The sequence below is a fragment of the Notamacropus eugenii genome, chromosome 4 (assembly GCF_028372415.1).
Source record: "Notamacropus eugenii isolate mMacEug1 chromosome 4, mMacEug1.pri_v2, whole genome shotgun sequence".
Classification (NCBI taxonomy): domain Eukaryota; kingdom Metazoa; phylum Chordata; class Mammalia; order Diprotodontia; family Macropodidae; genus Notamacropus; species Notamacropus eugenii.
The window spans coordinates 316412377-316436074 of NC_092875.1; the positions used below are offsets into that span (position 1 = coordinate 316412377).

The 23698-nt window shown below is 35.6% G+C and overlaps 1 protein-coding gene and 1 pseudogene across 2 annotated transcripts in view; both read left to right on the top strand.

Annotated features, from left to right (window-relative positions):
• Positions 1-23698, top strand: part of RALYL (RALY RNA binding protein like) — an 800002-nt gene that overhangs the window by 116215 nt on the left and 660089 nt on the right. The gene's annotated exons all lie outside the window — the stretch shown is intronic.
• On the top strand, positions 19950-23460 carry LOC140498458 (ATP-binding cassette sub-family F member 2 pseudogene; annotated as a pseudogene).

Genomic DNA, 23698 nt, shown 5'->3' on the forward strand with positions numbered 1-23698 from the left:
AGATTTTGAACAAAGTCAATAAATGATGCTTTTGGATCAATTATGTGTACTTCAATTTCCCATAGTTTACAGTTGTACTTGCCAGTCAGTAGAAGGGTTTTTGAAGTACTTAGCTTTGTAGGAACCTGGAGAGATTTTAGAGACAAGGAACTTCTAACACATTAGCAGCATTTTAACCTTATCAAAGACAGCCTAGACATACTCTGAAGATTTTTGGATTAAAGAAGAGTATGAAGTCATTAGACAAAAATAGCTTGGGTCAAAAATCATTTGGCAGAGAATTTTCATATCTTTACTCCATGAAAATGACAAAAGACAGCTAGGGCCAAGCTCTTATTGTGTAACTAGTATTTTTCCATTATGTTTAAATACATGTTAAAATATCTACTTTGAATCATTTTAATTGCAGTAAAGGATACTATGCTCTAGAAACCTAAAATTAGTGTCACTTCTCATGATGGGAGCATGCTTAACCATGAGTGTTTTTAGTTTGCATGAATCTTTTCTTATTTAGCTAAATATTCTAATGAATTCTGTTTCTTTCCTTTTAAAAGGACTGAGAGATGATGAATAAAATACATATAGCTTTCTTGAAATGAATGAATTTATGATTCAAAAATTACACATACTCTTTTTCTTCAACTTATGGCTATGCAAAGGAAAAACCCCAACATAAATAAACTGTGATTCTAATTATGAAAGATTTTAAAGTGATAGGATACTGCTGTGTCCAGGACCCTACTTCCATGATATTTTGAACAAAATGAAAGGGAAGTAGGGTGGAAAGGAAGAGGAAAAAGAGGAAGGGGAAGGGAATCAGGAGAAGTAAAGATTGAAAATTATTATTGATTTTTCCTTGTTAAATCTTGTCATGAAAGATTATATCACTTAGTTCTGTCACTGATGCTTAGTAGGCTATATGTAGTGTTGGAAATCATGAGTTTATAATGACTCAGAAAAAATGATTAATTATTTTCACCTATACTATAATGCCTTTTCTTAACAAAGGGGATAAATTGCAGTGATACATTTTGTTGCCAGAAATATTGTTTTAACCATATCATAGCAGTGCATTTCAGAGTGTTAGAAATTGGAATTCTGATATGCAAAGATACCTGAGAATGCAACTAACCACTCCGTAAACATTTTTAAGAAAGCAATGTTTGCCAGGTGGTATGCTAAGGGCTGTGATACAAAGAAAGGTCAAAGATGTTCCCTGTTCTGTCTAATGGAAGAGACAACATTCAAAGAACTATGTAGAAACAAGCTGTGAATGTGACAAGTAGGAAATAAACAACGGAGTCTAGATAGTAGAATTGAGAAGGATTAGGAAAGACTTCCTGTAAAAAGTAGAATTTGACCTGGGATTTGACAGAACCAAGGAGGCAGAGATACAGAGGGAGAGCATTCTAGGCAGGGGGACAGTTGGTGGAAATGTCTAGAATCCAAAAGCTAAAGTGTCTTGTTTGAAGAACAGTAAGGAGGTCAGTATCACTAGATCAAAGAGTAAAGGAATATATGAGGGGTATAGTATAAGGTTAAGGTATAAGGAGAAGGGAAAGTTCAGGGTATGTGTGAGAGGGGAGTTATAAAGGGCTTTGAATGCTAAACAGTATTTTATATTTGATCCTGGAAGTTACAGGCAGTCACTGGAATTTGAGTGTTTCAGGGTGGGGGTACAGGGACAGAAAACTGAATGGTAATGTGACATGCTTAGACTTGAACTATAGGAGAATAACTGGCAATTAAATGGTAGATGAACTTGAATAGGGAGAGACTTGTAGCATAGTGCTCAACCATCATAGTCATATGTCATATTCCACATTCGAGGAATGAGGTAGTAAAGATCTAATACCAGGGTGATGGCAGGATCTGAGGAGAGAAGGGGAAATATTTGAGAGATGTTTATAAAGGTGAAATCAACAAGCCTTGGCAATAATATAAATGTAACTGATTCAAATAGTCCTTAAACTTGAAGGTAAAATCTGCCCTGTAATTAATGTACTGTTCATCTCTCATTGATTAACTCTATAATACACACTTTTGATCCTCCAGGTCAGAGAAGACACCTTTCCTTAATACCGCAGAATGGATTGAAATTAAACTTTAATTCAACAAAAAATTATTATGCACTCACTGTTTGCAATGTAGCATAAAATAAGACATGGTCCTTGCAATCATGGAACTTACAATCTAAGATTCAATGATCAATTAAAACATGAATTGACTTTTCTTTTTCTCAGTGTCTTCCTGATTGTGTCCTCTGAACACTATAAAGGGGAAAATATTCAGTAGACCTAGAGGAAGGAAGTGCTGATATTGTTAGCTGCCTCACTTATTCCTTTATAAATGATAAAGACTATAGATCCCCTTTTCCCCAGTCTCTTCTGCCTGAAATGAAAGTTTCTAAAGTCAAAACCTTACCTATCAAACTGAGGCCTTAACCACCAGCCTTGTGGATGTGGTTGTCATTGGAACTCCTTATTACTCCTTTCTATTGCCATCCTACCTAGTCTCCATTAATTGTGAAACTTCTAAAAAACAAAATATGGCAGACAACTTTACAAAGGAGTTTCTTTTAGGTAGAAAGAGAATATAAATTCCTTAATAGAAGATACAGTTTCATTTTTGTCTTTGTATCCTCAGTGACTAACACAAATGCATAGCACATTTTAAGTATTTAGGGAATGGTTTATTGAATAAATGATTTAATTGAATGAATTAATTAATATCATTATATAATAGGTATAATATAGCTGAGCCATCACATATAAAGGTTTTGGAGTATTACAAATATATACCATCATTAAACAAAGAAATAGCTATTTTGTTCTTTCAAGTTTTTCCCTTTAAATGAAGTAGGTTGATTACTATATTTGTATTATCATTTTTTTCCCAGTCACACTAATATATCATCTATACCTAGCTTCTGTTTTTTTTTTATTCCTCCCTATTCTCTTTAAAACTTAGGTTATTTTCTATCACTGAATTGCCTCCCTCTGCCTTCTGTACTAAGACATGACCTCCATATTCTTCTAAACAAAGCTGTTGTACACCTCCCTGGTCAGAGCCTCCACAGGCTTTTACATTTATTTGGACTGCATTAATTTACAATTGTGGCTACACTATTTTGTAAAAAGTGTTCTTTACTCATTTCCTTTGACATGTTCACTCTTCTCTTCTCAGAAGATTTATTACCTTGCAAGAAAAAGCATTAGGATTAGATATATTTCCTTATACTCAAAATAAAGTACTTGGTATATTTAATTCAAACAAATTGCTTGTTTATAGACTCAGATGTTCAGAATACAGAATATACATATATATCATATATTGTATCAGAGTTGTCTAAATGTTAGATTTTGAGATTCTGGAGAAGCCTTTTGTTAAAGTTTACTCCTGCTCTTCCTATATGATTCAGTTTAGTTCAACAACAAATATTTTATTCAGTACTGCAAACATTTATTAGGTGCCTGCTATTGGTAAGAAATTGCACTGGCAGAGCCTAGACTTACTGTGACAGATGAATAGGACATTGAATGACTGAAAGGTATTACAAATCAATAGGGAAAAGGAATTGTAACTCTGATATAAGAGGAGGAAAGTAAAGCCAAGGGATATGTCCAGGTAAAATGTTATGATTAATTTTTGAAAGGATGGCTTTAATCTGAGGTAGGGTGGGGGAGGGATGAGAAGATTTCACATAAGAAGTAGCATCTGAATTGTGTCTCAAAGGAAGGGTTGTTGTGAGGATTAAGTAAGACAGCACATGTGAGAGGGCACAAAACTTAAGGTGCTATTCTATAAGTGCACAACATTGTTAGGATTTATTTTTATAGTCCTGTATTGACTTATGTCTTTATCTTTACTTTTGTTTTACCTTCTAACAATATTTTTTTGTTCCTTACAGTTTCTTTTAATTAGTGAGTGATTTATAAATGCTTAAACATATTATTTAAAGGAATCCTATGAACAATTCATTTCTTTTCTATGATGCATTCTTTTGAAATGTGAATAGTCTTTAGCCAACTAATCTTAAAGGGTAAAATGTTTGTTTTTTAATGACATACCTGTGTTACTTGTGTTAGCGAAGTCCTCAGTTATTTACTTTATCAAATCATACTTTAACTTTCAAAAATGTAAAATATGTGTGTATGCATAAATATAAATGTATATGTATATGTATACACATATATGTATAATTTGTATATACTTGTAGCATTTGCTGTATCTACCCTCTTGCACATGTAGTTCCCCCAAAAGAGCTATCCAAGAATCAAAGTATCATATGAGTGTGAATCTCTCAACCTCCCTCCCCTTTTCCCCCAAGAAAAAAACAATATGATTCACGAGACACTAGTCATATGTTAACTTTTACTAATAGGCCAGAGAAGAAAATTGGTTCAAAGAAAAGACATGTAGTTAAATAGAATAAGAATAACTCCACCCACCCGTATACTCCACATATCTAGGGAATACACAAGGAGGGCACACATGTAAGAAATTTATGTGGCCAAGCAATATGCTTGGAAAAGCAACTCATGCTTCTCATTCTTCAGAACTGCAGATGTCTTCTAGTGATGTCTTGGCAATGCTTTTTCTTAAGCTTCTTCCACCAGTTTTGCTAGTTTCCTGCTGGATTGTACTAGTTTTATGTGTCTCTGCTGGTCTTATGACTTGTGAGTTTATCTTTACTACCATCTAGACTTCATTTTTAAAGGCATCTATCAGTCATCTGGGCTCAAAGCTTCCAGGATACAACAACTAGAAAGTCTTTCTGATAAAATCAGATGAACGCTTTAATCAAAAGAAAAAGTTTATAAGCTGCTACTTCTAGCTAAAGGTCAAGAACAGGCCAGGATGTTATTAAGCTGTTTTTTGAACTGCCTGTGTCTGGTACTTAAATCCAAGTTTTTTTGTACTGCCCAGGTAACTGACTAAAGATTAGAAACTCCCCAAACCCTTTTGAACTTGACATGCAAATGAATTTAAGCCAGAACAAAGCTAAAGAGTCTAAGTCATTTACTTAAATTGCATTTTTCCTTTATTCAGGAACAGTATTATTATAAATAGCCACCAACACACTTCGCAGGCTTTGAACACCCTCCCCCCCAAAAGATTTAAAACCAATTAATTGAAAATTTAAAATGTTACTCAGATTCTATTTAAAATATTTATACACCTAGAAAATAGGAAAAAGTTTTCTTTATTTTATGAAATTTCTATGATTTTTGGCATGGTTTATGAGGGTCTAAAATATAGTATAATTAACTGACAAAGGAAAGCTATTTAGTATTTTGAGGTTGTGAGAAAAAAAATCCTGAAAAAAAACATGATACCAAATCGAGTGAAAATATACTGAATAAAATACATTCTTGTCTAAGATTTTTATAATTATACTTTCATTTACTGTTCCTTCTTACCTCTGTGTGCACCAACTTCATTATTCGTTTTAAAATCATTTTCTATTGCCTTTTCTGTATTCTGATTCAAAGAAATCAGTACTGATTTACTTAGTTAAGCTTCAGAATTACTGATATTATCCCACATCTGAATCATCTTTAAATTGAAGATTTGATTTGAATTTGTAGGCTTGCCTTCTCTACATGCACATGTGTGGGCATACACACTCTCTCAGTTTTGAAATTAGAAACAAAGGAGGATTGCTGTTCAAATGAAGTGCTGTTCATCAGCTCTAGGAAACTAATTTCACATATATAGATATCATCTTGCCTTGAGCTATTATATGTTCTAGAATAGGTCAAGAGGTTAGAATAATAAATATAATTTTTCTGCAAAGTTGGGCAATGTTTTATTTTGATAGGGGCAGCTAGGTGGCACAGTGGATAGAGCACCAGACCTGGAATCAGGAAGACCAGTGTTCAAAGGCAGCATCAGATACTTACTAGCTGTGTGACCCTGGGCAAGTCACTGAAGCCTGTTTGCTTCAGTTTCTTTATCTTTAAATTGAACTGGGGAAGGAGATGGCAAACCACTGCCGTATCTTTGCCAAGAAAATCCCAAATGACATCAAGAAGAAACAGACACAATGGAACAAGAAATAACAAGTTTGAGACAAACAACCTGCTCTTGGATAGTGTACCGAATTGGAACTCAGGAGGACCTGACTTCAGAATACACTTCATTCACTAACTAGCTTTATGACCCTGGATAAGTCATTTTTCTCAACCTCAATTTCTTTATACATAAAATGGTGATAATTATAGCTATAAATATTTTGAGTATGAAATGATATTATATATATGAATGTAAATATTAAAGCACTACATAGATATCCATTATTATTACAACAAATTTTCTGTATTGTAACTATACTTCTCATTTCTAGTTAAGCTACTGAAGTTACTTTAGGAGCCATCATCTCTAAAATGCCTAGCAGAAGTCAAGGAACATCAACACATTGTCAGGAAAAGACAAATTTAGGAACATAATATAAAGGTTATGGCTAGAAGACAAAATTAGTCACTTTGGAGTTCTTTGACTTTTCTTTCTCCCATGTCCAATTTCTTTCTATTTGTTTCCCAGTTGTTTGATTTTATAAAAAAATCCTTAATATATCATATTACATTTAAATGATTTTGTGGATGTTAAAAATCAGATAAATTAAACTCTTGTTCTCTAATAAACATTAATTATGAAAGTGTTGATTATTAATCCTAGATAAAGAGCTGTAGTTGACACTTTAATGATTAGTTAATAGTATCATTGGGCTTTATTGCTGATTAAGAATAATTAAAACTAATAAAATATTATGTGATGAATATAAATGATGAAATTTGCTTACTCTCGAATCTATTATAGCTCTAGAAGAGATTCTTCTTCAGATAGGATGCTATTAACTGTGGTCTGAATTCACACCCTACCTACAAAGGCATCCTTGAATAACATTAACAAAGGTAACCTTCTACTCTCCACATCCCCCCTGAAAGAAAGGATTGCACCTCTCCTCCCCACTCTTTCTGTGTGTGTGTGTGTATACACACATACATATACATACATACATATGATTAAATTTTGCATGATCTATCACCATTTAATAAAGTAGAATCAAATGAATTCATAAATAAGAAGACCTAAATTCTTTTTTTTCTGTGTTCTCTTTTAGGTTTCTCTGAAATACCACTAACTGACCCACCCTTTCTTCCCTTCTTGCTTCCTCCCTTTCTTCTTTCCTCTGCTATAACACTGAGCTAGTTGCTATTCTTGAATTCCCCATCAATACAGGGGATAATATTAGAAATTGATACTAGTAAATGAATGTTTTCTTCATGAATTGCTGATCTCTTCAAATAATATTAGGCTACAAAGATACTTCAATGTATCTCACAGATGCAGTCAACTCCCATCTATGACTATGGCTCACCACCAAATGGTGTGTATTTATCCTGTATAATTTTTATTTATGGTCTTGTATAAATCTATAGAGAGGTCATCCAACCTGCTGAAGGGCTTCTTCTAGATTTCTTCACCTTCATTAATTGAATAATAATAAGATAAATGAACTGTTGGAGAGAAATAGAAAGAAAAACCATAAAAGGATCTATGTCTATATTGTTCATAACATACTACAACCAACCTTGGTGTAGGGGCTATACAAACGCACCTATAAATACTCATGTATGTATATGTATCTGTATACACGTACACATATATAATCTGTGCATGCCTATTATATAATGTATTGCACAAATAGTACGAATAGCCAGAGTTGGGGTCAAGAAGGAGGATTAGGAGAGTGGGTTGTATTGCCTTTGGAAAATCGCAGAGCTCCTTTAATGAATGACTCTGACCTTCTGTCAGAATCAATGGTCAATATTTTTAGAACCAATATTCTACCACTGTGGTTGTATAGATTGAAATGTGGAAAAAGTGTTTCTAAAAAAATTAAAAATGAGAATCACTCAAAGCGAAATGAAGGAACACATCATCAGTGTGAGCAGGGTGTAGCATATAAACTTAAGGAATTTTAAAAACAAATAAAGGATGTTATTTTTAAAATATGGTTAAGAGTGAGGACTAATTAGTAGATAGCCCATTTTCTCTAATAGTACTGTCTTAATGTTAGGAGAAAGGGACAAAGGCTTCTAACATGTTGATTAGACTATCTGTGAGGAATAAGATAATAGGAGATGACTCCTTTTACAAATGGGTTAGGTAGGCATGAATAGGATGTAATCTGCCATTGAAAGGAACATCCTGATTGATATGATCATAGATCCATTTGAGTATTTGAATTATGACACATGGAAAGAGTAGAGGCCAGCAAGAATGGCTTTATGATAATGTTTTCATTGAAGGTAGATGGAGTTAACACACATAAGAATTAAGTTATCCATGTAGCTATCACTGGTAGACTTTTTAAAAAATTTGGCTCAGGAAGAGGTGAAAGCAAGCCTTGGACCCAGAGTCAGGTGAGACCTGGGTTTGAAGCCTCCTCTTGATACTATTTTGCTGAGCTTGAGTAAATTATTAAATCTCTCTGAGTCTCAGTTTCCTTTTCTGCAAAATGGGGTAATAACTATAGCAGCTCCTTTTAAAGGTGGTTATAAAATTGGACAAAATATATGTAAACTTGTTTTGTAAAATGTTATAAACCTATTATCATCAATGAAGAATTGGAATTTAAGGCATAATGGTATGATGGAAAAATTTAGTGGAAAAGAAAATCACAAGAACCAAGTTAAATCCCAAGCTCTTGTTTCTGAGTGAGTCACAACTTCGTTGACCCTCAGTTTTCTCGTATTTAAAACTGGAATAATAATGTTTATATTACCTGCTTGGGAGAATGGTGAGGGAGAAAAGTGATGTAGACCATAATGAACTATTATAAAAATTTATGCTCTTATTTATGAAATAAATAGGGCAAGGTAATAATTTAAGTGGTCTGAAGTAAAGTTGATGGAAGTGACACACCTGTATTTTTTGAACATCTTCTAAGAAAACAAAACAGCATTTTGGTTGAATGACATATTTGCATAAATAATTTGCATCCTTTTGGTTCATTTAACTGGCTACATTTTGAACAGTTAATTTTCCTTATTTTTCCTTAATTTCCTTAATTTTCATATGCTGAATTTTGTACCTGTAAGACAGTCACACTACTAAAACGGAGAAGCAATTAAGAAACTTGAACATTTACTTCAAGTAATAAACACTTTCAAGATTTTTTTTAAAAGACTTTTAGTTCTTTTGATATTGGGAGTGAAAGATCAATATTTTAATTATATTTTAAAATGTGAAAAAGTAAATGATTATGTACACACATATTTTGTCATAAATATTTATTTAGCCCAGTTTGGAGGTATGTGTTAATGTGAGGAGTTAGCCTAGTTTATTAAAAGTAATATCAAAGGGACAGAGCAGGTGATGTAATTAGAGCTCTCTCTAAAGAACTAGATTTACAGATAGAGAATCTGAGCTCAAATTTTGGCTCTGTCACTTACAGCCTACGTGTCCTTGGGCAAGTCATATCATCTCACTTGGCTTCAGTTCACACATCTATAAAATCAAGAGGCTAGACCAGTTTTAAGCTCTGTGTTTATTATTCTGTGACTCACTGACTTCTAAAGTCCTTTTCAGTTCTTAATCAAATGTTTGTCATAGTCTTAGAAACTTAAAATACCTTGGAGATCCTGAGATCAAATATTTTACCCAAAGGAAGTATCTTACAAAACAATCTCTATTTGATTCTACTACAATATTTATAGTGCCAGTGAGATTCATGGCTGTGGCACAGCATGGATTGTAATTGTTGGAGTCCCCTGAGAATCTGCCCTCAGGTCTATTTTACTGCTTCCCTAACTGCTCAGGTCAATCCTTGAGGGACAGATTGACTTTCAGGATGGCTGTTAGGAAGGAAGGAAGGAAGGAAGGAAGGAAGGAAGGAAGGAAGGAAGGAAGGAAGGAAGGAAGGAAGGATAGGTGTATGGATAGATGGATAAGAGATGGTTGGATGAATAGATGGATAGATGGATGATAGATGGTTGGATGAATAGATGGATAGATGAATGATAGATGGTTGGTTGGACGGATAGATGGATGATATATGGTTGGATGAATAGATGAATATATAGATGGATGGTAGATGGTTGGATGAATAGATGGATATATCGATGGGTAGTTAGATGAAGCAATTTTGGGCAGTTCAAACTGATAGAAAAAGTTTTACTTCAAATTAGAGGCAACTAGATGGTTTCATATATAAAGCACTGAACCCTGGATTAGAAAGATATAAATTCAACTCTGACCTCAGACATTTACTAGCAAGTCATTTAATCTCTGTCTCCATTTTCTCAGCTGTAAAATGAGAGTAATAATAGCATCTTCCTCCCAGGGTTGTTATAAGAATAAAAAGGAGGTAATATTTGCAAAGTGCTTTATAAAACTTGAGGTGCTATATAAATGCTAGATATTGGTTAGTTACTTATGAAATCAAACCAGATCAGCTCCCTTGTAATTTCTGTCCATTGATCCAAGGTTTTCCCTCTGGAGCAACACAGAAGACATGCACTGCCTTTTCTGAATTTTAGCTTTTTAAATTTTGGAGTACCTCTATCCCATTCCCACTAAAATTTTTCATCTCTGAACTTTCAGACTATCACCCACCTCTGCTGGCAGAAGGGATCATATGTTGTTATTACATTTCTTCTTTCATTCACTAAGGCTAGTTCATATCCATACAGATTTAATTTATGGATGGCTAGGAGTTTTTAATAGCTCCAAGAACTGTGAATTACCATTGTATATCCCTTGTCTGAATCCACACTAGGATCTCTCCTGCAAGTCAGATCCTCTGATATCTGACTGAGGTAGTTACTATTTTGAAAATTTTACCAGGAACCTCCATTCAAAGCAACCAAGCCTAAGCAACTTAGATGATCCCTAAACACCCTTAAGTAGCCCATTAGACTAACTCTTACAATTTTCTCTCATAAGAACATGATATGTTAATGTTGCAAATGAGGACAGATCTGAACACAAAATGTTCAGATGTTTGAAGACAAAGCATAAAGAGAGAAGTAACGTTTACTTTTACTTTACCTGTATCCCTGAACATTGCCAGTTTCTCTGTTACAGGAGGCAGTTGAAATATGCTACTCTCCAGTCTCATATCTGTCTTGGATTTGAGTTCTTTATAGCCCAATGCTAAATATTTCAGCTTAAGATTATTCTTAATACAGAATATGTTTATTATTTTTCATTATGTTATTCAAGTGATAGCAAATTTATTATATGTTCTGTGCTTTTGCTAAGAAATAGATCCTGGATGTCCACTGAGGCTTAGTAATAGAGAATTTCAGTATAAGTAGTAAGAAGCTATTACTAGATGACATTTAATAGATGTACAAGTGTGTCTTAATGAACCTTAAGATATAGCTTCCCCTGTAATTGCTGACAACTGTGCTGCTATGGGTTTAAGATCATGCATGCTTATCAGAGTGGCTATTGACTTAGACTCATTCTGTTTATTGATTACTTAATTAGTTTTCTAAGATAGCTAATCAGGGATAGATGTTGGTATTTAGGAGTCTTTTATTAAAGCATGCTAAAAATTTTAAATAAGAAATGTTTGGTCTGAAATAAACTTTAGAGGATTTAGTCATCATAACAATGTAGTGTATATTGTATTATGAAAGACAGAAACTATAATTTCATGTTGCTATTCTTAGCAAAATGTTTTGTTTCAAGTCCATGTAGAAATTACTATATATTTATATGCACAGATGCAGTGAATTGAGCAAAACCCAGAAAACAATTTATACTACAACACATTGAAAAATGAAAACATGATCAGTTTAAAAACTCTTAATCAGTACAGTGACCATCCATGATTCCAGAGGACTGATCATGAGCAGTTATCTCATGACAGAGAAGTGATGGACTCAGTGTACAGAATGAGATACAATTCTTGGACATGGCGAATATGGGAATTTATTTTATCTAACTATGTATATTTGTTACTAGGGTTTCGTTTTCCATTTTATTTTCCCAGTAGGGAGAGGGACAGGGAAGAGAAAATGAATGCTTATAAATTTAAAAAAAAAATTAAAATCGTGTGGAATGCTCTGTGGTATTTGCAAGTCACTGATTATTGGGACTCAGGCCCAATATCCTTCTAAAAGCCCTTTGATTCAACCTCCTAGTGACAAATTGGACAGGTAGAAAAGTGAAGTATGTCATTCTCTTGGCATTTGTAGAACCTTTAGTCTTCCCAAAGTCTTTGAATTGCCTTAGGGTTCAGACTGAGTGGATTCTGGACGTGATGAAATTAGTCATGTGCCTTGTAAATGAGTGAATGGTCCCACAGCAAGCTCAGATCCCTTTTAGCCTTGATTCAAATATTCTGAGCTTTAGATTCCTTACCTGCAAAATGGGTTACTTGTGGGAATCAAATAAAATACGTATGAAAGCTCTTTGTAATGCTGATATACTATGTCGTTGTAATCTAGTAGTGATCAAACATAATTCCAGAATATCAAAGTTGAAAAATATTATTCACCTCCTGACAGAGAGGAGATGGACTAAATATGCAGAATGAGGTGAACATTTCCAGACATGACCAACGTGCACATTTGTTTGGCTTGACTATGTATATTTGCTACATGTTTCCATCACACACACACACACACACACACACACACACACACACACACACACACACACACACACATCATCCCAGTGGGAAAGATGTCATAGGAAGAGGAGAATAAGTGCTTAATAGAAAAAAATCTTGAAAAATAAATGTAAGGTAGTATAACAAAACAGCTAGTGGATAGAGTACTAGACGTGAAATAAGGAAGACTCATCTTTTTGAGTTCTACTATGACCTCAGATAGTTACTAGCTGTGTGACAATGGGCAAGTTATTTAGCCCTGTTTGACTCAGTTTCTTCATCTGTAAAATGAGCCAGAGAAGAAAATGGCATAACACTCCTTTAGATTTATCAAGAAAACCCCAAATGGGGTCACAAACAGCCAAACATGACTGAAATGACTGAAGAACAGAAAATATCATAATACATGTTAGTTTTTTTCTCACACATATATCTTTATTAGGAATTCTAGTGATAAAACATAAAACAAACCATTTATCTCTTTACTAATCTGTGTTTCCTTTTCATATCCATTTATTCTTAAGTATATTAAATATTCACTAATTTAACTATCTTGTCAGACTTAGATGACCATCCAAATTTTTGAAATTTTCAAAGAGAAATGCATTTTACTCTCCTATGTTAAGTACTGATTCTAACGTAAAATTGTTTATATTCTCTGGTGTAAAGTACTTATTCTATCTCCAGTATGTTATCTCATTTAATCAAAACATTAGGAGAAACCAGTATTGCAATGTTGTTAACCACTGCTTACACATCATAACATTATAATACAAATATTGTATACTGAATGCAAGACAATTATTTGCTTATAGGAGTCTACCTATCTATCTATCTATAGATATACATATGTATATGTATGTATGTATTTTTACATACAAAAATACATATTTTCCTAGATAATTATGCATTTATTTTTATTTATTTTTTCTCAGATTGAAGGTATATCAGTAATATTTATATATCCATAATATTTATTAGGATTAAGAAAAGATTGTGAAATAATGAGAGTAAAAAGGTCAAAATTCTGGGAGTACAGGCACAGATTAAATTAGGAAATGGAATTGTATATTGTGATAACAAAATTTAGTTATGGGAAATGGTGATGCTGCCCTTAAGCTGTACGGTACTACCCATAAAACTGTTTTGGGCTTGGTACTTCTGTGTCTTAGTGATGAAGACTTCTACCAGAAGGTTACATGTTTTCCTTATTAAATCTATTTTTCATGTGACTGTGGAGAAACAAAACTAATTTGTGAAATGACAGTCAGTGAATTTACCATAGAGTAAGAGATGGAGAAGATAAATCTGGAATGTTCTTCCATTTTAATTTTATTGAGAGGGATAAAATGGCATCAAAACAATATTATTTGTTCACATGGAAATGTAGTTATGGTTTCTGTATTAAAGATAAAAAGGATTTTGTTCATGAATGGAAGAGTTTATGAAACAGTAAACATATCTTTACATGAAATACTGATTGTTTTAATTTAGTTTAAAGTAAATGAAGGCAGAATATTTCATAAGAAAAATATATGTGTAAGTCCAAATTTTGTGGAGTGTGAGAAAAGGGATTAAACCCAAAAATATCATAAAAAAAAAGGTTTCACATTTCTCAGAATAGAATCTTTGTTGTTGTTTTTCTCTCTCGTTCCTAGGAAGTACAGGGGCATAACTTGGATAATCTCATTGAGCAAGTTAATATTTGCCAGATGGCCTAAGGAATTACATTTTTTAAAATGCCATTGGTGGGAAGGAAATTGAAATAGAGAAGGGGGAAGGTTCATACTTACTGCAGCTTTTCCTAGCCTATCATTACAAGGTGTCTAAATAGTAACCAATAAGTAATTTGGAAATGAAAAAAAGATGACAAAATGTCAGCCTCCTACATTTAATTTTCCCAGCTTAAGTTGAAGGAGTTAGAACTAGTAATTATTACAGGAAAATATCATTTTCAAATCCTGGCTCAGGTACTTCTCTGGATATTTACCCCTGTACAAGTATCTTAGCCTCTTTTAACAGTTTCCTCACTTGTAAAATTAAGATTTTGAGACTTAATATTCTGTAACATTCCCTCCAGCTCTAATTCTAGGACCCTGAGTTGAAAATGATGGAGTAAAATCTAAAATTATTTACTTAGAAAGAGAGACAAATCTGCTACCAATAAATTGATGATTTCTCTAAGCTAATGAGATTTTGGAAGCAACTTGTCTTTGGGAAAGTGAAAAACAAAGAAAAAAGCATAGGTTTGAAAAATTCTCAACTGATGTACTATGTAATCATGACATATCCCCCAACAGTTTGGTCTTGATGAGTATTTGCAGCATGCTTACGTAACCTCCAAAAGATTTTTTTTTTTTAGGGACAAATCAATATATTTAGGAATAACCTTGTCATTGTGGTTATTTCAATGGTCCTAACTACCTGGGGCTTGCGTATTTTCCAAAAAGTCCATGATAATCATATCTCTGCAGTAGCTCTGCTAAAATTGTTTTCTATGGGGAGAAAGCTAACTCTTCTTTTTCATACTGACCATAGTGGGTGCCCATGTATATGCAATTCAGCTCTCTCTTTGAGTCAGGCAAACAGTAGACTCAGTTGCCTAAGGGAATAAAATGTAGTTAGAAAGATTTGCTTATTTGTGGTGTAGTAGAAAGAGCATGGCTTTGGAAGCAGAGGACTCAGATTTGACTTAGTATCCTGCTAGTTAACTACCTGTTTGACCTTGGCCAAGGTATATCCCCATGTGGGCAACGGTTTCCTCACCTTAAAATAAAGGAGATGAACTAGATGACTTCTAGGGTCATTCCAGTTTTAAATTTATAAGCCTGTGATCTAGGGTGAATGGATTTTTTAAAGCAGAATTTGAAGTTTTGATAAATTGAGGATTTAAAAATCAATTGAGTCAACAAATCAATTTTGTACCCAAGATATTCAGTTAAAGTCAATGCTGAAAATTAGGCTAGGTTGATAAGAATGAATGCTAGGTCTGTTAGGCCAGAGAGTTCATATTTAATGTAATGCAAATTATAGAGAAGATTAGAGAAAATTTTGAGTAATTCTGAAAGTTATATATTAAAATATTTTTACATATTTACAGGATTAGGTAGAGTTATTGAACTAATAATTTTTTGCTTCAAGTTGAAATTTTATGTTATTTGAAATATAAGAAAAATAGTTTTAAAGATTTTTAGTATGCTGTGAAATAAGAACATTGTACGACTAGTATTGAAGCTAGGTATATAGACGTTGAATGTTTTTATGGTTGTTTTGAATGTAGTCTTAGGAAAAATATGAAAAACAAAACCAACAATAACAAAAACCCACCCAAAGCAAAATCTCATCAGAAATTTTGTTGTAGCAAATTCATTTTATTTGTAATAGACTTACCTACCACCCCCCTTTCCCACGCCAAAAACAAAGATGTAACACTGAAGAGGAATCAGAAAACAGAGAGCATTCTATCATATTGCTTCTGGATTATTCATTAGAGTAGTCAAAATTATGGTTTATGCATATATACTTACGAAAAAGAAAAACATCCAAATAATTTGAAGAGGGAGGGAAGTAAGGTATTACAAATATTCCTGTTGCTTGAAATGAAGATTTCTTTTCACAAGCTAACTACTGAAACCTCTAAGTCATTATTAGAAATACTGATTGAATACTTTTGCTATTATAAATGAAAAAGTAATCTGTAAGAAAGATCATCAGTTCATCTGGAAGCTGCTTTTAGTAGCATCAAAATAAAAAGAAAATGCAAAATCTTACAGAGGCTATCATGGCTAGTTCTATATGATAATATGAGTAAAAGTCATAGTTATAGATTAAAAAATATAGATCTGGAAGTAGCATTAGGAGATTGTAACCTCTAATACAACGTATATTCATGTAGGAGTTTTCTTTCTACCCTTAAGAACAGAATTTAAGTTTTAGAATTGATTACTTGAAAAACAACAAAACCTCTGAACAAAATTTGTATATATAATTCTACTTTTCAGCTAGCTTTTTTAGTAAATTTATTAGATATTTTCTTTCTCCTATAAAAGAGTTAATTGTCTTGATGGGGAAGACAAGACAATATTTGATTTAGGCATTGTGGTAGAAACTGAGCCTAGATCAATGCCTGACACCGTACACAAGAATAAAGTCTAAATGGGTACACGATCTAGGTATAAAGATTGATACTATAAACAAACTAGTGGAGCAAGGAATAGTGCATTTATCAGGTTTATGGAGAATGGAGAAACTTTTGACTAAACAAGAGATAGAAAACATTATGAAGTGCAAAATGGACAATTTTGATTACATTAAATTGAAAAGTTTTTGCACAAACCCAATGCAACCAAGATTAGGAGAGAAGCAGAAAACTTGGAAAGAATTTTTGCAACTAGTATCTGTGATAAAGGCCTCATTTCTAAAATATATAGAGGACTGAGTCAAATGTATAAGAATACCAGTCATTCCCCATTTGATAAATGGTCAAAGAATATGAATAGACAGTTTTCAGAGGAAGAAATTAAAGCTATCTATAGTCATGAGAAAAAATGCTCAAAATCACTATTGATTAGAGAGATGCAAATCAAAACAGCTCTGAGGTACCACATCACACCTATCAGACTGGCTAATATGACAAAACAAGATGATGATAAGTGCTGGAGAAGATATTGGAGAACTGGAATGCTAATTCATTGTTGGTGGAACTGTGAGCTGATCCAACAATTCTGGAGAGCAATTTGGAACTATGCCCAAAAGGCGTCAAAAATGTGCATACTCTTTTACCCAGCAATACCACTTATAGGACTGTATCCCCAAAAGATCATAAAAATGGGAAAGGGTCCCACATGTACAAAAATATTTATAGCAACTCTCTTTGTGGTGGCCAAAAACTGGAAATCAAGGGGATGCCCATCAATTGGGGAATGGCTGAATAAATCATGATGTATCAATGTAATGGAATACTATTGTGCTATAAGAAATGATGAACAGGAAGACTTCAGAGAGGCCTGGAAAGCCTCTCTGTAGGTGGCACAATTGATTGAATTCCAGGCTTGGAATTAAGAAGACTTATCTTCCTGAGCTTAAAGCTGGCCTTAGAAACTTACTAGCTGGGTGATCCTGGGAAACTCACTTAACCCTGTTCATCTCAGTTTACTCATTTCTAAAAATAAATTGGAGAAGGAAATGGCAAACCAATCTAGTATCTTTGCCAAGAAAACCCCAGATGGGGTAATGAACAGTAAGCCATGACTGAACAACAATAAAGGTTTAGACTTTATTTTTTTAATGTTTATTTATTTTTAGTTTTCAACATTCATTTCCACAAAATTTTGTGTTCCAATTTTCTCCCCATCTCTCCCCTCCTCTGCCCCAAAACACCGTGCATTCTGATTACCCCTTCCCCAAATCTGCCTTCCCTTCTATCAGACCCCTCCCTTTTCTTATCCCTGTGTTCTCTCTTTTCTTGTATGGCAAGATAGATTTCTATACCCCATTACCTGCATTTCTTATTACCCACTTGCATGCAGAAACATTTCTTAACATTCGTTCCTGAAACTTTGAGTTCCAACTTCTCTCCCTTCCTCCCTCCCCACCAATCCCCATTGGGACTGCAGACGATTCAATATAGGCTATATATGTGTAGTTTTGCAAAAGACTTCAAGAATAGTCATGTTGTGTAAGACTAACTATATTTCCTTCCATCTTATCCTGCCCTCCCCCACTTATTCTATTCTCTCTTTTGACCTTGTTCCTCCTCAGAAATATTTACTTCTAATTATTCCCCTCCTCCCATTTGCCCTCTCCCACCTCATTTATCCCCTTCTCCACTACTTTCCTGTAGTGTAAGATAGAATTTCATATTAAATTGAGTTTGCATGTTATTCCCTCCTTAAGCCAAATGTGATGAGAGTAAGCTTCACTTTTTTCCCTCTCACCTCCCCTCTTTCTCCTCCCTTGAAAAAGCTTCATCTTTCCTCTTTCATGAGAAATAATTTGCCCCATTTCATTTCCCCCTTTCTCCTCCCAGTATATTCTTCTATCACCCCTTTATTTTTTTTTAGATATCATCCCTTCCTATTCTACTCACTCTGTGCCCTCTGTGTGTGTGTGTATGTATGTGTGTGTGCATAATCCTCCAACTACCCAAATGCTAAGAAAAGTTTCAAGAGTTACAGATATTATCTTTCCATGTAGGAATGTAAACAGTTCCACTTTAGTCTCTTATGATTTCTCTTTCCCATTTATCTTTTCATGCTTCTCTTGATTCTTGTGTTTGAAAGTCAAATTTTCTATTCAGCTCTGGTCTTATCATCAAGAATTCTTGAAAGTCCTCTATTTCATTGAATGATCATTTTTTTACCTGAAGTATTATACTCAGTTTTGCTGGGTAGGTGATTCTTGGTTTTAATCATAGTTTCTTTGACTTCTGGAATATCATATTCCAAGCCCTGCTATCCCTTCCTGTAGAAGCTGCCAGATCCTGTGTTATCCTGATTGTATTTCCACAGTGCTTGAATTGTTTCTTTCTAGTTGCTTGCAATATTTTCTTTTTGATCTGGGCACTCTGGAATTTGGTTGCATTATTCCTAGGAGTTTTCCTTTTTGGATGTCCTTCAGGAGGTGATCAGTGGATTCTTTCAATATTTATTTTACCTTCTGGTTCTAGAATATTAGGGCAGTTTTCCTTGATAATTTCATGAGGGATGATGTCTAGGCTCTTTTTTTGATCATGGCTCATCCCATAATTTTTAAATTGTCTCTCCTGGATCTATTTTCCAGGTCAGTTGTTTTTCCAGTGATATATTTCACATTATCTTCTACTTTTTGATTCTTTTGGCTTTGTTTTGTAATTTCTTGATTTCTCATAAAGTCATTACCTTCCATCTACTCCATTCTAATTTTTAAAGATCTATTTTCTTTAGTGAGTTTTTGAACCTCCTTTTCCATTTAGCAAATTTTGCTTTTTAAAGCATTCTTCTCCTCATTGGCTTTTTGGGTCTCTTTTGCCATTTGAGTTAGTCTACTTTTAAAGGTGTTATTTCAAAATCCTTTTTGAGTTCTTCCATCACCTGAGACCATTACATATTTATTTTGGATGTTTTGGATGCAGAAGCCTTGACTTTTAGGTCTTCCTCTGATGTTGTGCATTGTTCTTCCTCATCTGAAAGGATGGGAGAAAATACCTGTTCACTAAGAAAGTAACCTTCTATAGTTTTATTTTTTTCCCTTTTTTGGGCATTTTCCTACCCAGTTACTTGACTTTTGATTCCTTTGTCAAGAGGAATATATACTCTGGGGACTTGTAAATTGTCAGTTCCTCCAAGGTAGCACAATCAAGGGAGAGGAATTTACTCCTCTCCTGGCCTGTGCTCTTGTCTGTGAGCAACCATAAGCACTCTGTTCTGCCCAGGATGTGCCAATAGGGTTCCCTCTCCAGAGCTTCCACCAGCTCCACCACCAACACTCTTCCTCACCCCCGGACCACCACTCAGGACTGAGACACAGATGAACCACTCAATTCCCCCAGAGTCTTTAGGCTGAGGGCTCCAAAAATGGACTACAGGCTGTGTTCCCTTCTCACCCAGATGAAAGAGCTTTCTCACTGACCTTTAAAACTGTCTTTGGCATTTGTGGTTTGAGTAATTTGGGAACTGAAGCTGCTCCTGGGGATTCTACCCCCTGAGGCCAGCTCCAGTCCCGATCCCATGGCCAAGGCTGGGTTGCACCACTCCTGGTGCGATAGACCTCTTCTCCCCGCCTCCAGTTGACCCTCCAGGCTGTCCTGGGCTGGAAATCTCTTTCACTCTGTTGTTTTGTGGCTTCTGCTGCTATAGAATTTGTTTAGAGTCATTTTTATAGGTATTTTATGGGCTATTGGGGAGAGTTTCTACAGATCTGTCCTACTCCGCCATCTTCTAAAGGTTTATATTTTAGCAAAAAGAATATTGGCACTGATTCATTATCTTCTCTAAGAGTAAAATTAATAGGACACTAAGCAGCAAGGCCTGGTTAAACTGAGATAACTGTAACACCTGTGACTGATAGCTATGCCCTCTGATCTACCTAAGAAGGAAACTGCCAAAGCCAGGCAGAGGCCCAGAAAGGGGCATGAAAAAAATGGAGATGCTGTCACTGAGTCGCAGGTGGTACAGGAGAAAAAGGAGGAAATGAATGGCAAAGAAACCTTAGAAGTGGATTTGCTGACCAAGGAGCTGGAAGATTTTGAAATGAAGAAAGCTACTGCCCAAGCTGTCACTAGAGTTTTGGCCTCTCACCCCCAATAGCACTAACATCCACATCATTAACTTCACCTCCATGGTCAGGAATTACTCAGCAACACAAAGCTGGAATTGAACTCAGGGCATTACTGTGGCCTCATTGGTATGAATGGAATTGGAAAATCCATGCTGCTGTCTGCCACTGGTAAGTGGGAAGTACCTATTTCAGAGCACATTGATATCTGCCATCTGACTAGGGAGATGCCCCTCCAGTGACAAGACACTCCTGCAGCATGTGATGGAGGTGGACACAGAGCAGGCCATGTTAGAAAGAGAGCCTGAACGACTTGCCCATGAGAATGCAGATTGTGAGAAGCGATGGAGTTATATGAATGATTAGAGGAATTGGATGCTGACAAGGCAGAGATGAGGGCCTCTCGAATTCTACGTGGTTTGAGCTTCATACCTGACATGCAACTGAAGAAATTCAAAAGTGTGTGGTTGCAGAATGAAAGTTGCTCTTGCAGGAGCCCTTTTTATATGGCCCTTCATGCTGTTATTTGATGAGCCCACCAACGACCTGGACCTGGATGCCTGTGTTTGGTTAGAAGAAGAACTGAATACCTTCAATCAAATTCTGGTCCCTGTCTCCCATTCCCAGGATTTCTCGAATGATGTTTGTACTAATATCATCTACATGCATAATTGGAAGCTCAAGCATTGCAGAGGTAATTATGACTGGTATGTGAAGACACATTTGGACTGTAAGAAAATCAGATGAAGCATTTCCACTGGGAAGAGGATCAGATTGCTCACATGAAGAACTGCATTGCTTGACTTGGTCATGGCAGTGCCAAGCTGGCCCAGCAGGTTCAGAGCAAAGAGAAGACTGCAGATGATGACATCATGGCTGACAGGGAGTGTTTTCAGTGATAAGACACTTTCATTTTATTTTCTGCCATGTGGGAAGATTCCTCCATCTGTCATCATGGTGTGGCATGTGACCTTCAAGTAAACAGGTGATGCGCCCTGCATCTATAACAACTTGGAGTTTGAAATTGACCTGGATATATATGTGTGGCTTTAGTAGGACCCAATGGAGCTGGAAAGTCAACTCTACTGAAGCTGCTAACAGGAGAGCTGCTGCCCATAGATGGGAAGATTTGAAAACACTCTCATGTCAAGATTGGCTACTATTATCAGCATTTACAAGATCAACTGTACTTTCATCTGTTCCCCTTAGAATATATGCTGAAATGTTACCCAGAGATCAAAGAGAAAGAGGAAATGAGGAAGATCATTGGTCGATATGGCCTAACTGGGAATCCTAGGTGGGCTCAATCCAGGAACCTTTCAGATAAGCAGAAGGATAGCATGTGCCTGGCTTGACTGGTTTGGCAGAACCCCCACAGGCTCTTCCTGAACAAGCCTACCAACTATTTAGACATTGAGACAATAGATGCTTTGACTGATGCCATCAAGAATTTTGAGGGTAGCATGAGCAAGTCAGCCACAACTTCCAGCTCATCCAACAGGTTGCCCAGGAGATCTGGGTCTGTGAGAAGCAGACAATCCTATCCTATAAAGAATATCTTAAGTCCAAGCTGGATTAGGCACCCCAGCTCACCAAGAGGATGCACAGTGTATGAGCTAGCTACCATAGGTTTGGGGCAGGACTTTGATCTGGGGACTAAACCATCTGCTACCTCGACCAGCCACCCAGGACTGGACTCCGGGGCTATGCTTGTGCATCACTGCAATATTCCTCATCCCTTGCCTTCTCTTCACTTTTCTCTCCCAAAACTCCCTATTTCTGCCTTAGCAGCACTGATCTCTGCAGACACCACCAGTCTGTTTCCCACCTTTTCTCTGTTTACCTTTATCTATGTCTAGACCACAGTTAGCTGCCCTCCCCCACTTCTATATTGTTGACCTTATCTACACCTGGATGTTGATGTAGTCAGCGCCACCTGGGGGCAGCCCTGTGGCCCTGACCCTTAGAGTTGGGCCACAACAAAGGGAACCTGGGAGATATGAGCAAGGTTCCAACCTCTCCTCCCTTCTCCTTTCCCTTCTGTTTCTCTTCTCCCCTTCTCCCTCTGATTCTCTTCTCCCCTTCTCCCTCTGATTCAGAGCTAGGGGCTGGCCCTGATTTTGATTCTGGTTGGGTTTTAAAGAATTTTTTAACAGTGTAACTACCAGATATGCCTGACACCCCTACAAAGCATCCAATAAAGAAAAAGGAAAAAAAGAGAGTGAAAGAAATATCTTGATACAGGGGAGCCCTTTGTAAATTTATGATTAAGAATAAATTTATTCCTATACCACTTTTGTGACCATTGTTGCCACTCCATGATATAGTGGCTGGCTATAACCGGACTACATCACTCTTGCTAACCCTCGCTTTTCAATCTCTACCCTTTAGTTAACCAATTCAACTCTAACAAAAACTTAAAAGTACTTTGGTCCCTTCTCTTTTCATTGTTCTCACTATCTTAAACCTCAATCCTGGACTACACCCCCAATATGCCTAATCTGCTTGCTCTCATATGGTGCTAAATAGAACTGTAGAATCATACAACTGTTCTGACTCTATCCACAACAAATTTGTGTTATTTAGTCTCAGCTGAACCTCACTGAATCAAGGGATTTTTTTTTTTACTCCTCCCTAATTAATTCTTTGGGAAGCTAGGTGACAGAGCATTGGGCTTGGAATCAAGAAAACTCATCCTGAGTTCAAATCTGGACTCAGTTCCTAAGTTCCTAGCTGTGTGACCTTGGGCAAGTCACTTAACCCTGTTTGCCTCAGTTCCTCAACTGTAAAATGAGCTGGAGAAGGAAATGG